The sequence below is a fragment of the Capra hircus genome, chromosome 2, assembly GCF_001704415.2.
Source record: "Capra hircus breed San Clemente chromosome 2, ASM170441v1, whole genome shotgun sequence".
In the NCBI taxonomy this organism is placed as follows: Eukaryota; Metazoa; Chordata; class Mammalia; order Artiodactyla; family Bovidae; genus Capra; species Capra hircus.
Genome location: NC_030809.1, coordinates 20,711,053 through 20,726,620, shown reverse-complemented (window position 1 = coordinate 20,726,620; position 15,568 = coordinate 20,711,053). Strand labels below are relative to the sequence as shown.

Sequence of the window (15,568 nt, the reverse complement as noted above, 5' to 3'; positions counted from 1 at the left end):
CAGTCGGGTCCCCAGCTCTTTGTGACGACTGGACTGTAGCCCACAGGCTTGTCTGTCCATGGGATTTTTCAGACAAGAATACTGGAGTGGGTTGCCATTTCCTCTTCCAGGGGAACTTCCCCACTCAGGGATCGAACCCTAGTCTCCTACACTGCAGACACATTCTTTACCCCTGAGCCATCAGGGAAGCCCCAGAGAATGTTACAGTAAAATCTGAGAACCACTGGTTTAGGCACACAGGAAAATAAATTTAATACTTTGGGAATAGGATTTCAGAAAGACACTAATACTTTCAAAAGATAATTTCAAGACGTTTTTTGGTTTTGATATAAATTAAGCCAGAGATAAAGGGCTTTGCTCAGTGGTAGAGAATTCGCCTGCCGACACAGGAGACAAGGGTTCAATCCCTGCATCAAGAAGCTCCCCTGGAGAAGGAAATGGCAACCCACTCCAGTATTCTTGCCTGAAAACTCCCATGAACGGAGAAGATTGGTGGGGTCACCAAGTCAGACACAACTGAGCACCCACACATGCAAGCCAGAAATAAATAGATGGATGAGGCTGAAGGAAAGGGAGGAGGTGAAAACTTTATGCCGCTGTTTAATTTTTCCATTTCACAAATTTTACCAATTGGTGATTTTTTTAGGTTAGCCCTTAATAACTGACACTTATCTGAAAGACTTGCTTTTGCGTTTTAAAAATTGTCTTGATTGCTTTAATATGTTTTCATTTTCGTTCGCATTCTTTGGTGAGGACTGAGGTTTGGCAATTTGTCCTCTTAGATAATGCCATCAAATCTGTTGATAAATTAGTTAATCTAAAGAAAGAATCCTCAGCTGTTTCTTGTATTTAAAGAGACATATGTTTTATGCAGAAAAGCACATGCCTAGAAGGGTTTGTAAATTTTATAACACTTCTTGTTGATTTTGCCTTATCTTTCCTCTTAAAGTTGTGATACTTTTGTTTGGTTTTTGGTGCAATGCACTCAGTATAAAATGTGATAACTAAAAAATGTCTTCAAAATAATATTTGTTTCTTTACAGAAATTGAAGTAACGATGAATTTTCAATGCCTCTGTTAGGTGGCTCGGGTAAAGAACCCACCTGCCAGTGCAGGAGACGTAAGAGACATGGGGTTTGATCCCTGGATCGGGAAGATCTCCTGGAGGAACGCTTGGCAACCCACTCCAGTATTCTTGCCTGGAGAACCCCATGAACAGAGGAGCCTGGTAGGCTACAGTTCACAAGGTCGCAAAGAGTCAGACACGACTGAAGTGACTTAACATCCACGTACCCAGGGCTCTAGAGATAAAAACTAATAGGTATTACTAAAAAAGAATAGCTGGATCCACATGACCTTCGCTTTTCTCACACTGTCTCCTTAAATGCAAGATTAAAAACCATCTTTTTTTCTTTTCTCTCTCTTTTTAAAATAGTTCCTCAAACTTCATACTGGGGCTCATGACTTCAGGTCCTTCATTTTAAAAAACAAAAACCAGCTGATTAGAAGTTTAGACATATTTGCTATGTGTGGATTAGGAAGACAGGAGTTAATCTGAACTCAAGATGTTTGTAATTACATAGCTAACCAGCGGTGTTGCAGGGTGTGGCTCTTCAGATGGGCAGAGGACCACCCACATCAGAATCACCTGGGTGCTTGTTAAACTCGAAGCTTACATGTTCCCTAACTACACCCCACCAGCCCTCTCCCCACAGGGTCCCCAAATTGGATGTTCTGTAGGTCCGTGTGCCCTTACCCTTTCCTACCCCTACTCCCAGGAATTTTATGTGTGCTAAGATTTGAACACTACTCATTAGCCTGCATCTAAACTGTGTATTTTAAATGAGGATGTTATGAAATGCCTATGGATTGAACTCCAGTAATTGCTACATTCTGTCAATAGTTTTATTCAGAAATACTCTACCATATTTCTTAAAATCTTTTGACCATGACCTAGAGCAAAAAAAGAAAAAAGGACTTCCCTTGTAGTTCAACTGGTAAAGAATCCGCCTGCAATGTGGGAGACCTGGGTTTGATCCCTAGGTTGGGAAGATCCCCTGGAGAAGGGGAAGGCTACGCACTCCAGTATTCTGGCCTGGAGAATTCCATGGACTGTGTAGTCTGTGGGGTCGCAAAGAGTCCAACATGGCTGAGGGACTTTCACTTTCACTTTTCAATTTACAGCAAAAATACATTTACAAACCTTGTACCTCAAGCCCTGTCCACAGGAACACTTAACTGAAACAAACTTATTCTTACTCTTTGTAACGCACTCAGATCATTCTACTTTCTTTCTGTTCCTCTCTCTTGCTCCCATGGCTCTTTTTCTTCCAAAGCTTGCTGCTGCTGCTGCTGCTAAGTCTCTTCAGTCGTGTCCGACTCTGTGCAACCCCATAGACGGCAGCCCACCAGGCCCCCCGTCCCTGGGATTCTTCAGGCAAGAACACTGGAATGGGTTGCCATTGCCTTCTCTGCCAAAGCTTGGTAAGATCTACTAAATTAATTTCCAAGCACATTCATGTGTCATAACTTACAGTGTGAAAAGTTTATTAGCCTTCTTGTGTCTGTAAACTTCTAGACATTTCTTAAAATTTTGAGAGAGGGGAGAGGGTAAGAGAGAGGGGTAGAGAAATTTATAGGAAAGATTTCCAAGACAGTATGTCCTCATTTTTACCAATCCTTTTAAAAAATATTTTCAGATGAAAGTTTACTTCTAGAAATCTACTTCTAAATTTATTAAACTTTACTGATTTAAAATTTTTCCAATAACAAGTAACAGTTTTCCTCTTTATCTTGAATTACTTTTTTATATAAATACTATCTGGCAATTTATTAACCAACAGAGCATACCAAACAATAAACTGTTTTATATCTTTCAGAAAGAAAATAAAAACTAAATTTGAGAAGATGGCACCCACTGAATTTGGACACAATTACAATGTGGTTTAAGTATTTCCTTAGGGAGGGGACATAACATCTCTACTCAATTAACAGAAACATTTGTACAGTCCAGGTCTTTATTTTTACACCCATCGTGCCATGAATTTGTAGAGAATGGGCTCCAACAGTTCAACTGTTAGAACTGTTTTTAACTCCTTAACATTGATCCTCACAAAGTGTACTTCTCTGGGTGGAGGAAACTGTTGCTTCCGCTGAACCCAAGCCCCTTCCTCTTTGGTTTCCTTCTTTTACTGATCATTTTCCTTCACACATTTCAGGAAACTATCTCAGCTCTTGGAGTGCTCAATATGCTTGATACACATATTAATTCTCCTGACCAGAATCTTGCCTTTAACTTGTTTGTTTACAGTGATGCCAACAGTATGCTGGGTAATGTAGCCTCTCCCAGTTTTGCCATGATAACATTTCTGGAACATTCCTTTTTGAACATTACCCATTCTCTTGATGTCTACAATATTACCCTTCTTGTAGATTTGCATGTATGTAGCCAAAGGAACAATTCCAAGTTCTCCAAAAGGCCTAGAGAACATGTGGAGGGTGCCCCTCCTCTTTCCCTTTTTGCTGGTCATTTTAGTGAATTGCTGGAAGAAGGTGGTTCCAGCCAAAATGTTGAATTACTTTTTAAGATTAATGGAAAATAATTTAGCACATTCAAAGGACAAATAGCAATATCAGCACTTCATGTTAAACTGGAAAAATAAGAAACAACATCTTATGTAAAATAAATCAATACCCAACAATATAATTATGTAAAACTGAAATGATTATATCATTGGTGAAAGTAAAAGTCACCCAGTCGTGTCCAACTCTTTGTGATCCCACAGACTACACAGTCCATGGAATTCTCCAGGTCACAATACTGGAGTGGGTAGCCATTTCCTTTTCCCAGGGATCTTTCCAACCCAGGGATCAAACCCAGGTCTCCTGCATTGCAGGCAGATTCTTTACCAGTTAAGCCACAAGGGAAGCCCTTTATATCATTGGTGGACACACAATTTACCAATGAGTAAAAACCATAACTCTTGAATATTTAGAGAATTACTAAATTTACTTAAACACATATATGTGTGAATTGGAAGACTTTACTATTGTTTCAGTTCTGCAATTTTCTCATCATGATATAAAAGTAAAAAAATCAAGAAAATCCATGTATAATTTGTTTTGGGTCAACTGAGAATGGCCGTTGAGCCATCTCACCTTTGCTCAGTGATGATCTGCCCGCTTCCATCAGAGATCTTGCTTGTTTAGTTCAGTTCAGGCACTCAGTCGTGTCCGACTCTGCAACCCCACGGACTGAAGCATGCCAGGCCTCCATGTCCATCACCAATTCCAAGAGCTTACTCAAACTCATGTCCATTGAGTCAGTGATGCCATCCAACCATCTCATCCTCTGTTGTCCCTTTCTCCTCCCACCTTCAAACTTTCCCAGCATCAGAGTCTTTTCAAATGAGTCAGCTCTTCGCGTCAGGTACCTGAAGTATTAGAGTTTCAGCTTCAACAGAAGTTCTTCCAATGAATATTCAGGACTGATCTCCTTTAAGATGGACTGGTTGGATCTCCTTGCAGTCCAAGGGACTCTCAGGAGTCTTCTCCAACACCACAGTTCAAAAGGATCAATTCTTTGGTGCTCAGCTTTCTTCACAGTCCAACTCTCACATCCATACATGACTACTGGAAAAACCATAGCTTTGACTAGATGGACCTTAGTTGGCAAAGTAATGTCTCTGCTTTTGAATATGCTGTCTAGGTTGGTCATAACTTTTTTTCCAAGGAACAAGCATCTTTTAATTTCATGGCCACAGTCACCATCTGCAGTGACTTTGGAGCCCCCCAAAAATAAAGTCAGTCACTGTTTCCACTGTTTCTCCATCTATTTGCCATGAAGTGATGGGACCAGATGCCATGATCTTAGTTTTCTGAATGTTGAGCTTTAAGCCAACTTTTTCACTCTCCTCTTTCACTTTCATCAAGAGGCTTTTTAGTCCTTCACTTTCTGCATAAGGGTGGTATCATCTGCATATCTGAAGTTGTTGATGTTTCTCCCAGCAATCTTGATTCCAGCTTGTGCTTCATCCAGCCTGGCGTTTCTCATGATGTACTTGCATTTAAGTTAAATAAGCATGGTGACAATATCACCATGCAATCTTGCTTGTGCATATGGACATTTGCATAGATTGCAATGCTTCCCACCAAAATTGCTTATTCTCTTTCAGTTTTGCCAAGGTTAATTGTGGTTTATTTGTTGGCAATAAAATTAACAAAAATCTTTTCTTTTTCCCTAACAGCCTTTTCAATTTCTCTTTTCCCTAATTCCCTTCCTATCACATTTCAACTGACTCTAAAATGAAGCACCGCCAGGTGGTTCAGGACCACGGAGAGCGTGAGGAAGAGGCACTAGCAACATATTCTCGTCATACAGGTGGGGAAAAAGATGTTCCTGAAATAGTTTCTGGACAACTTTCACTTAAAGGACATTACTGTAATGAAGAAAAGTAGAGTCTTGATTCTCTGATATTTGGGAGAAGTCATTTTTCTGGACATTGTGTCAGTGTTTTCTAAACTTCTTCATTGAATTCTGTGTAATGAGAGATAAGAAGACACCAAAAGTCGGCAGAGCCAGAAACTGCCAGTGCGAAACATCTTATGAAGTTTCATGTTTATGATGTGTGGCCTTTTATGTAAATTTTCACATTTTTTTAACAGTTATGAGCCTCACCCATCTACCGTAGAAGAGAATGAAATCATTCAGAGATACATGAAGTTGAGGATGGATAATTAGAGAAGTGTGTGAAGGCTCCAGTCTTACGTTTCTAGAACTGCCCTGGGAACTTGCAGCTTGTCCTTCAGTTCTGTGAACTACCTAGAATCCTTTCAGTAGTTTTCCTCTTCTCTCCTTTTAATTTCCATAAGCTAGATTCATTTGAGTTTTGTTACTTGCAACTGTGTCCTACTACTGCAGATATGTAGGACGAGACGGATAAATGAGAAGAAAGGTAATTCTAGGCTAGAAGCAAAACAAGTTTATAGCAAGGAAGAAGGAATGTAACTTGGGATTTTCTGGGACAGTGAGAAAATGAGCTTAAGAAAATTGAAGTGGTTTATAAGGAATGTATTTAAATAACATCTCTGTACTAGAACTGAGTAAGAGTATATTAATCTTTAAGCTCTTCAGAAGGCAGTTGAACAAGAGCTATACAAAGTTTGAATGCACATGCTATTTGATCCAGCAATTCCACTTACAGAAGTGAATTCTGTGGAAATAATCATTCATGGATATTCACTGAAATTTGTCTTGTGACTGAAAACGGCATACATGTCCATCAATAATGAAATTATTAAATTAGTTATTCCATATTGACATGTTGAAATACTGTATAGCCATTAAAGATAATTTAGGAAACTTATTTGTATCACTGTGAAACAATTCTCACAGGAAAAAAATGTCAGGGTACAAAACTGTATTACAAATGCTCTCATTTGTGTTTTTTAAAAATCACAGGTATATTTTTATACATAGACAAACTCTAGAAGGGCAAACAAATCTTAACAGTGGTTTTCTCTGGGAAAGGGACTCTGTTTTCCCATATTCTCTTATAGTGCTTGTTTGTTTTTTCAACTACATTCTTGTATTACTACTGGAATTAAACCATGATATTTAATATAGCAAGTGTAGAACAAGGAAAACTTTAATAACATGCAATGGTTATCACTTGCTTAGGAATTTCTATATAGCCATTGTTTTAAGCCCTTTAATATCTCATTTAGTCCTCACAGCAACACTATAAGAAAAATGTGTTTCTCAAATTGCACTTGACGTTGCTGCAAATAAGGCTCAAAGAATCTTAATTCAAAGTGCCATAATTCCAAACCCAAGCTCCAGAGCTTTTATCTTTAAACATTCCACCCCTTTGCCTCCATGAGTTGCTCCTGACTTTCCTGTAATACACCCAAGGACAGATTTCTGTGGATGAAAAACTAAACCTCCTTGTAGACAGTCTATCAATGACATCCAGTAAGGATTTCTTCATAATGACTAATAAAACAAAGTAGAATAAGCTTACCCTTCTGTACCAGGTGCTTAGATTTGTGGTAGAGGTTTTCTTAAACTGAGAGTTAAGGTAAATACCACTTTGTAAATTTCACTAGAGAGCAATGAATGATAATAGTTTATCTAGCAGTTGGAGCCATTAAATTGTTTAATTGGGGTAATGACAAAGTTGGACTTTGTAGTTAGATCACTCTTGTAGTTTTGGAGGATAGACTTAGAAGAGAAAAGGTTGGAGGCAGAGAGGTAATCAACATGGAAATTTATTAGGCATCTACACAGCATTCACTTTCTTCATCTCCTGCCAAGAGTACTGTGCTCCTCTGTGGATTAATTCATAGAAGGCAATTAATTTAAGCCTTCCTTAGAACTGAATTGTCTTGTTCAATTGGCTCTGCCATTTACCATCATTGTAAATGTTGATAATTTATCTAACCTGCCTCATGTCTCAAGTATTGAAAACATGAGAATAATAATGGTTATCTCATTGGGCCATTGTGAGATTTTAAACAGATAGTTCCTATATTATCAATGCTTTATAAATATTAGTCACCATCATTATTGTTGTCTTAGCCATGTATTTTGAATGGGATTACTCCCACCAGTCATCTCTCTCCTCTTTAATCCCTCATCCCTTGCAGAACAGGGCCTAACATATAATGGTTAGAATCATAGAAATTTTATCCTTCAAGAAGTGGTAAGAGTTTGCTAGGTCTACTCTCACCTTAACTTACTTTATTTTTCTTAAGTATCACAAGTCACATACGTTAAATATGCGTGCATGTATGCTTCAGTCGTATCTGACTCTTTGCGACACTATGGACCATAGTCCACCAGGCTCCTCTGTCCATGAGATTCTCCAGGCAAGAATACTGAAGATCTCCAGGGGATCTTCCCAACCCAGGGATAGAACCCACATCTCTTACCTCTCCTGCATTGGTAGGTGGGTTTTTTACCACTAGCCACCACCTGGGAAGACACAAGTTAAATATATCTCCAGACAAATATGTGTTGAATAAAGATGGCTTAAGGGAGCATTCCAGGCATGGAGAACTATTTGAACAATGGTGGGAAAGTCATGAAGAAAAGCAGGACTTCTGTGTGGACTGGAAGAAAAGGAATACATCACGTGTCTATAAATGCGATCATGCATGTAAGGGATTAATCACCTCATAATTATCACAGTTCCATTATACGAAGCAGGGACTATAAATTCTTCGAGGAGAAGAGGGTCCTCTTCATTTGAGAATCACTCATAACAAGCACTCAGTACCCCATTGTAGAACTGAATGCTTTTACATTAACCTCGAGGGCCCACACAGCTGACTTTGAAAGCAGATCAAAGAGTTTGGAATTACTTGGCAAATAATAAGGAGTACTTACGATAAACAGGGGAAGTAACCTGAGCAGATCTGAAAACAGAATAAAATGGAAATCTTGGGCAAGGTAGTTTAGGTAGAAACATGTTTCAAAAGATCAAATGAGATAATGAGGGTCTGGGTTAGGTTCATGGTGATAGAAATGAGGAGGAAGGAACACATGTGGAAAAAAAAAAGAGAAACAACTCAGAGGTGGGGATACTGGACTTTGAAAACAGCCAGCTGTTTGGAACAATTGTAAGAGAGAAGTCAAAGATGACGGTTTTGGCCCTTAGCAGTTGGGAGGATGGTAGGACATCTGACTACTTTTTACTTTTTTTTTTTTTTTTTTGAGAAATGCAAGACTATATTATGCACAGAAAAAGTAATAGCTGGAAGTCAGCATGTTTGTGCCAGTTCCCAATCCGTCAAGCCCACAAGGGTGACTTAGTTGGTTGATACAAATTTTGCATAGAATATAGAGAGGAGTCTAGGGCTATAGGCCTCACAAGCAGCAAACAAGCCACCCTCCATCCTTGCCATCCTCCAGGGAATGGGCAGTTACTGGCAGTCACTCTGTGTGCTCCTTGATCTATTTGACTGCTCATATGACTAGCTCCCTGATGTTCAAGCTGGTTTTAGAAAAGGCAGAGGAACCAGAGATCAAATTGCCAACATCCGCTGGATCATGGAAAAAGCAACAGAGTTCCAGAAAAACATCTATTTCTGCTTTATTGACTATGCCAAAGCCTTTGACTATGTGGATCACAAGAAACTGTGGAAAATTCTGAAAGAGATGGGAATACCAGAACACCTGAACTGCCTCTTGAGAAACCTATATGCAGGTCAGGAAGCAACAGTTAGAACTGGACATGGAACAACAGACTGGTTCCAAATAGGAAAAGGAGTACGTCAAGGCTGGATATTGTCACCCTGCTTATTTAACTTATATGCATGAGAAACGCTGGACTGGAAGCAACACAAGCTGGAATCAAGATTGCCAGGAGAAATATCAATAACCTCAGATATGCAGATGACACCACCCTTATGGCAGAAAGTGAAGAGGAATTTAAAAGCCTCTTGATGAAAGTGAAAGTGGAGAGTGAAAAAGTTGGCTTCAAGCTCAACATTCAGAAAACGAAGATCATGGCATCTGGTCCCATCACTTCATGGGAAATAGATGGGGAAACAGTAGAAACAGTGTCAGACTTTATTTTTCTGGGCTCCAAAATCACTGCAGATGGTGGCTGCAGCCATGAAATTAAAAGACGCTTACTCCTTGGAAGAAAAGTTATGACCAACCTAGATAGTATATTCAAAGAGACAACTTGCAATAAGGTTTAGTCACTATGGTTTTTCCTGTGGTCATGTATGGATGTGAGAGTTGGACTGTGAAGAAGGCTGAGCACCGAAGAATTGATGCATTTGAACTGTGGTGTTGGAGAAGACTCTTGAGATTCCCTTGGACTGCAAGGATATCCAACCAGTCCATTCTGAAGGAGATCAGCCCTGGGATTTCTTTGGAAGGAATGATGCTAAAGCTGAAGCTCCAGTACTTTGGACACCTCATGCAAAGAATTGACTCATTGGAAAAGACTCTGATGCTGGGAGGGATTGGGGGCAGGAGGAGAAGGGGACGACAGAGGATGAGATGGCTGGATGGCATCACGGACTCGATGGACGTGAGTCTGAGTGAACTCCGGGAGATGGTGATGGACAGGGAGGCCTGGCGTGCTGCGATTCATGGGGTCGCAAAGAGTCGGACATGACTGAGCAACTGAACTGAACTGGACTGAATGACTAGCTACAGAAACTGCCCAATGTCAGAAGACAGATCTGTGTACCAGCTGGACACTAAGAAACAATTTTCAGAGACTGCTTTGGGCCCCTGGAGGATGCCCCTCCCAATGCCATTTTTTTAAGTATACTCATTGGATCACTTTTAAGGAAAACTGGCTTGAAGTTCTTTTTTTTTTTTTTCTCAAACTCTAACCTAATTAATTTTTCTTCTCTTAATCCTTATTCATTATTAATTCAAACTGTTGGTAAGTAACATTGGTTTTTGTCATGAAATTTCTGACCAGTAATTATATAAGCTAATTTCTGCAATAAGCATGATGAAGATTATTTTATAACTCAAAATAATGATGTGTTATGAGCAATTTCCTAGAATTGCTGAATCCTTCTTTGCATCTAGTTTGGAGATTCTTTTCTAAAATAAGGATCAGCACATCAGATAATACAGTTACTAAACATTTGATCTGAGCTTTAAAAATGCATTGAATATTTTACTGCTTAATTCCTCTAGGTAACATAGAAATCTTTGGGGAATTTTTATATTGTATTAATTGAAGCATATTAAGATCGATTGATTCTAAAGACCATAAACTCTACTTATATAACATGAGGCAAAAGTAAAAATTAAAACTTGTGATCTCTATTCCACTTCATTAATTCTTTTTGATGGAGGAAAAGGGTTATTTGAAGAGTTGTCACTAGATTTGTCTCTAGCAAAACTAAAGTGCTTATTGTTATTATTAGTCTAGTTGCTTGTCAGTTGGAAGACTGAATTTTCCAGGAATTCTTCAAAGTGTAACTTTCAAGACTCTGGCTACCAAAGATTAATTCTTTTCTTTCTCTACATTGTAATACATTCATGGGTGCTTCAGACATTAAAATAAAGGTCGACACTTTGAAGTGAAGGAAGTGAAAATAAAAGTGGGCATTTATAGCTTTAAGTTTTGTTTGTTTGTTTTACAAAAAGAACTGCTTTGGGTGTCTCATTTGTGAGGTAATGCTGATGGCTCCTCTATTAGTGTGCAGGTTGGGCTGTCTTTGTCACCGTATCTGGCTTCAGCTAGGAGGTGGATTCAATAATGTTATGCTGACTTGCAGGCTACAAAGCCTCTGACGAAAGGTCATCACATCTGAAGTCTGATTTTATGTCAGTAGCTGACCTTCTTCTCACCTTCTTCCCCATGGACTTCTTAACTTAGTATTTCTAAAGATATTATACAGTGCCATCTTGCTGACTTAGACGAGACTGTGACAAATTTAATGTCACTTCACCTTTGCGAGGGAGAATTCAAGACCTATCACTGTGTCCAGATCCCAAGTAACATATTTGAATATTGTGAACTGCAGGAACTGGTTGCATTAACTAGACCGGAATGGAAATGATGAAAAAAAAAGGCAGCTTGTGCAAGGAATTATCAGTTTATCTTCTGGAGAAGGTTATCTCGGAGGTCAAATGTTTCTTTTGTCTAACAACGTTGGAATAAAGACCCATCCCTACTTATAGTCCAGTCTAAGGGATGAATAATCTTTTTAACTGTGCCCTATATCCAAGATGCTGTCATTTATAGGGTATGAACATAAGATAGAAAACACAGGTTTAATGCCTTTCCCCACTGTCAATGTTCTTAAAAGAAAATTTGCATTTTGGTTGATTTTTCACTGAAGCAAAATGACAATTTACATTTCAATTGTGGTTTTCCCTAGGCACACTAAAATGTGGAGTTCATTGAACATGTCAGTCTATCAGCATTTTCTACAGCTATTGTTTCCAGTGTCTAAAATGGTGTGACAATACCACTTTGATGATACTATTTTTGTCCTGTATGACAGCACATAGTGAGTTACATACTCCTAATAATATGTTTACTCCATGAAGATATAAGCAGGCAAGGTCAGAAGTTATATTAATCATTTGGGGATGGGCTCATTTGGTCAAATGTCATCAAACAATCTTCTGAGAGCTAAGAATTAGTCAAATTATTGGCTTAACTAAAATGCCTGGTGGGTTAAAGTAAATGATTATTCAGTTCAGTCACAGACAGTTGATCCGGTAGGCCTCGTTGACAATGTTCTAATTAATGCATTATAATAGTCAATCAAAAATTACTTACTGGGCACTGATCAGGTACATTACACTGATACTCAGTAGGGAGCCACAAGGAAATAACCCACTAAGACATTAGCTAAATGAAGACATAAACTGAGCAACCATAAACTGCAAGCTAATGGGGTAGACATTTGTCATTATGAAGTATCAACCTGTAACTATGGGACTGAATAAGCCCAAAACACAGATGTGTTATGATCAGCCAACTAAGCAGGGATCCAAAGGATCCAAAACCTAACCCTCTTTAAATCACAGCTGTCTCTGCCTGGGAAAATAGGGAAGATGCAGAAGTTACGACTGGCAGTAAAATGACCAGAGAGCCTGCAAATTCTCCAAGGGAGAACTCCATTAATAACTATTAGAATCATCTGGGGACCAGGGTGCTTGGACAAAGTCAGATTGCTAGAAGCCACCTGAGACCTAATTAATGCAAATCCAGTATGCACATGTTAAATAAGCTCTTTAGTTAATTCTGGAGCAGACAGTGCATAGTTTACATGCTGAGAAATACATTTTATGGTTTCACCTGGAACCCTAGGCCTATACCATCCTTTTGTTTCTTTAGGGAAAGTACAACTTAAGTGTATTTTTAATGTATATGAAGTCTAATATGGATATGAGAATTCAAAACTATGATATCATTTTCAGGTATTATTTCTATTACTATTATCTTACCTTCTTAAATCTGTAAACTGGTAGCCTGCTGGCCAGATGTGGTCCATGGGTGGTTTTTTAAATTGGTCCAAATAGCATTTTTAAAATTAATTGTCAACATAAAGATTAGAAGATGATACATCAAAATTTGAAATTCTAATTTCTCTTTAAAAATTAGGTGATCTGAGAGCATTGGCCCTTGATTCCCAGATGGCCTCAGTCCGCCAGAACTGAAAAGCAGCTGCTCCTTTTGATGGCCAGTTTGCCATGATCACGTGGCTCCAGGTCACCCCCCCACCCCCACCCTGACACCATGGCCAAGTGTCAGGTGCCATTTGTCACTGCAATGTTTCAGATGCTTTCTTCCATCCAGCCCACTTGACTCATTTGTATCACCTGCCTACCTCCTGGAGGCACTAGAGTTGGTGACCCCTGTCTTAAGGGTGCTTCAAAACCAATTGCTTTTGAACAGTATTTGATGATGAAGACAGATATTCTGCATTCAGACTTGTTCGACTGCATCCCCCTGGGATGCCTATACTATGCTCCTGGGCAGAATCTGGGCTAATTCATTTAAAGAATGCCCATTAATCAAAAGAAAGTCCAATCTAACTCAAGTCTTTCTAAGAGGCTACACAATTTGCCTTGTCTAATTGATGTGCATATTTTATTTTGTGCATGTTTTTTAAGGCAAAAGGAAAGATACTGCTAGAGATTGTTGTTTTACAGAAAGCATGGTTACTATATTTTACCAAAAATAAAGATAAATAATAAATTTAAGAAACTCTTAAAAATTCACTTTAAATCAATCACATGTGATTAATAGCCCAAGAATATTAAGTAGGCAACATGTTGTCCATTTTCTTTGTCCTATAAAAAATATAGTTAAAATACTGTGTATTATTTCTCAGCAAGGCCTCGAAAATAAGATGTGTTACTTTTTACCCCAGACCAAATATAATCTGGCAATAGAAAAATAAGACTTTCTCATCATTGTTTTAATTCCCTTGATTATGCACACTGAAAAGAAGTCTCAAGGAAATTCAAAATAAAAATCTGTTTATGAAATATCGCCTGGGTTTAAGTTTGAAAACTATATCTCATATCATTTCTCTCTTGCAGTCCAGGTGTCCGTTTTAGGGCAGTGGAAGCTCTGTGGACGAGTTCATGGTGATTTGGTTTGGGTTCTAAGTCTCTCATATTTTGTCTCTGTGAACTTAAAAGTCATTTTGATTCTGAGCTTCTTGTCTGTAAAATGTGGTAATAATCCTACTTTATAGACTCATTAGGAGGATAAATGTAGTTTTATGAATGAAGTTCATGGCACAGGTTCAATAAATGGTAGCTCTATTTTAATCAATGAGGGTGACTCTTTTTCGGATACTATTGTTGTTCAATCACTCAGTCATGTCTGACTCTTTGCGATCCCATGGACTGCAGCACGCTAGCCTCCCCTGTCCTTCACAGTCTCCCAGAGTTTGCTCCAGTTCACGTCCACTGAGTCAGTGACGCTATCTAACCATCTCATCCTCTGCCGCCCCCTTCTCCTTTTTCCTTCAGTCTGTCCCAACATCAGAGTCTTTTCTAAACAGTTGGCTTTTCTGACACTGACTAAACAATATTTCATAGGTCCTAAGAAAAATTCCTGAAAATGTATGCTGTAAACCCTTGTTTTAGTTTTCCTTTTAAGGAAATTTATTCACCCAACAAGAGAAAGGCAAAGGAATGTATTATTCATGGCAAAGCAGTGTTTAGGCTAATAGCTAATCATCACTGCTGACTCTTGTTCAGTCTCTAAAAATTAAGGTCTACAGAAAAGTAAATGTTTCTTTTAAAATTAACCTTTATTTTTGAAAGTAAGATCAAAAAATCTACTAACACAGATCCAAAAAGGAGTTGCTAGAAAGTCAGGTGATCTTTCAAAGAATTGCACTGAAGAAATGGGGCCTGTGAACTAGTCCAGGAAGGTGGATTAGTAACACCCCCAGTATCAGGCAGACCTTTTCTGCTCTTTCTCTAGACTTCTGGTAAACTCATCCTCACTTATCCCTGCCACTCAAGCTGTTGCTTTTCCTCCTCAAAGCAGAAGACTGAATATGAATGATGGAAAGGTTGATGTGACAGTTAACATCTTTTCGAACCCTTACTATGTGCCAGTCACTAAGATATATAATTTTATATGACTTATCACAATCAATCTTGACAAGAAGCCACAAAGGAAGGGATTATTGCTCTGTTTAAGAGGTTGGTCAGATCACACAGTCCCTTGGTTGGGCTGGGACCAAAGCCTGGTTTGCTTGAATTCAAGCCAGTTATAAATGCAATAATGATTGGTAGTATTTTCTGTATATTTTTTTAAAGCAGTGAATGAATATTTTTTCCTGTTAAATTTAAAATAATCAACCTATTCTTTGCTTGAGTTTGTTCCAGAGATGTTGACTTTGTTTAGTTACATTTTTTTCTTTATTCTTTTCCTGTGACTTACCGGCTCTCAGTAGATAGAGATTTTTAAGCTTAATGTTTTTTTGACTCACGCACTATAATTTAGGAGTTTTCTTTGTACAAAGCTGTGATTGCCTCTCACGGATGTCATAGCACAGGATATATTTATTAAGTAACTGCAAGTCATATTTAGTTTACCGACTA

At 38.6% G+C, this 15,568-nt stretch overlaps 1 pseudogene; it reads right to left on the bottom strand.

Annotated features, from left to right (window-relative positions):
- Window positions 3,024-3,530, bottom strand: LOC102185131 (annotated as a pseudogene).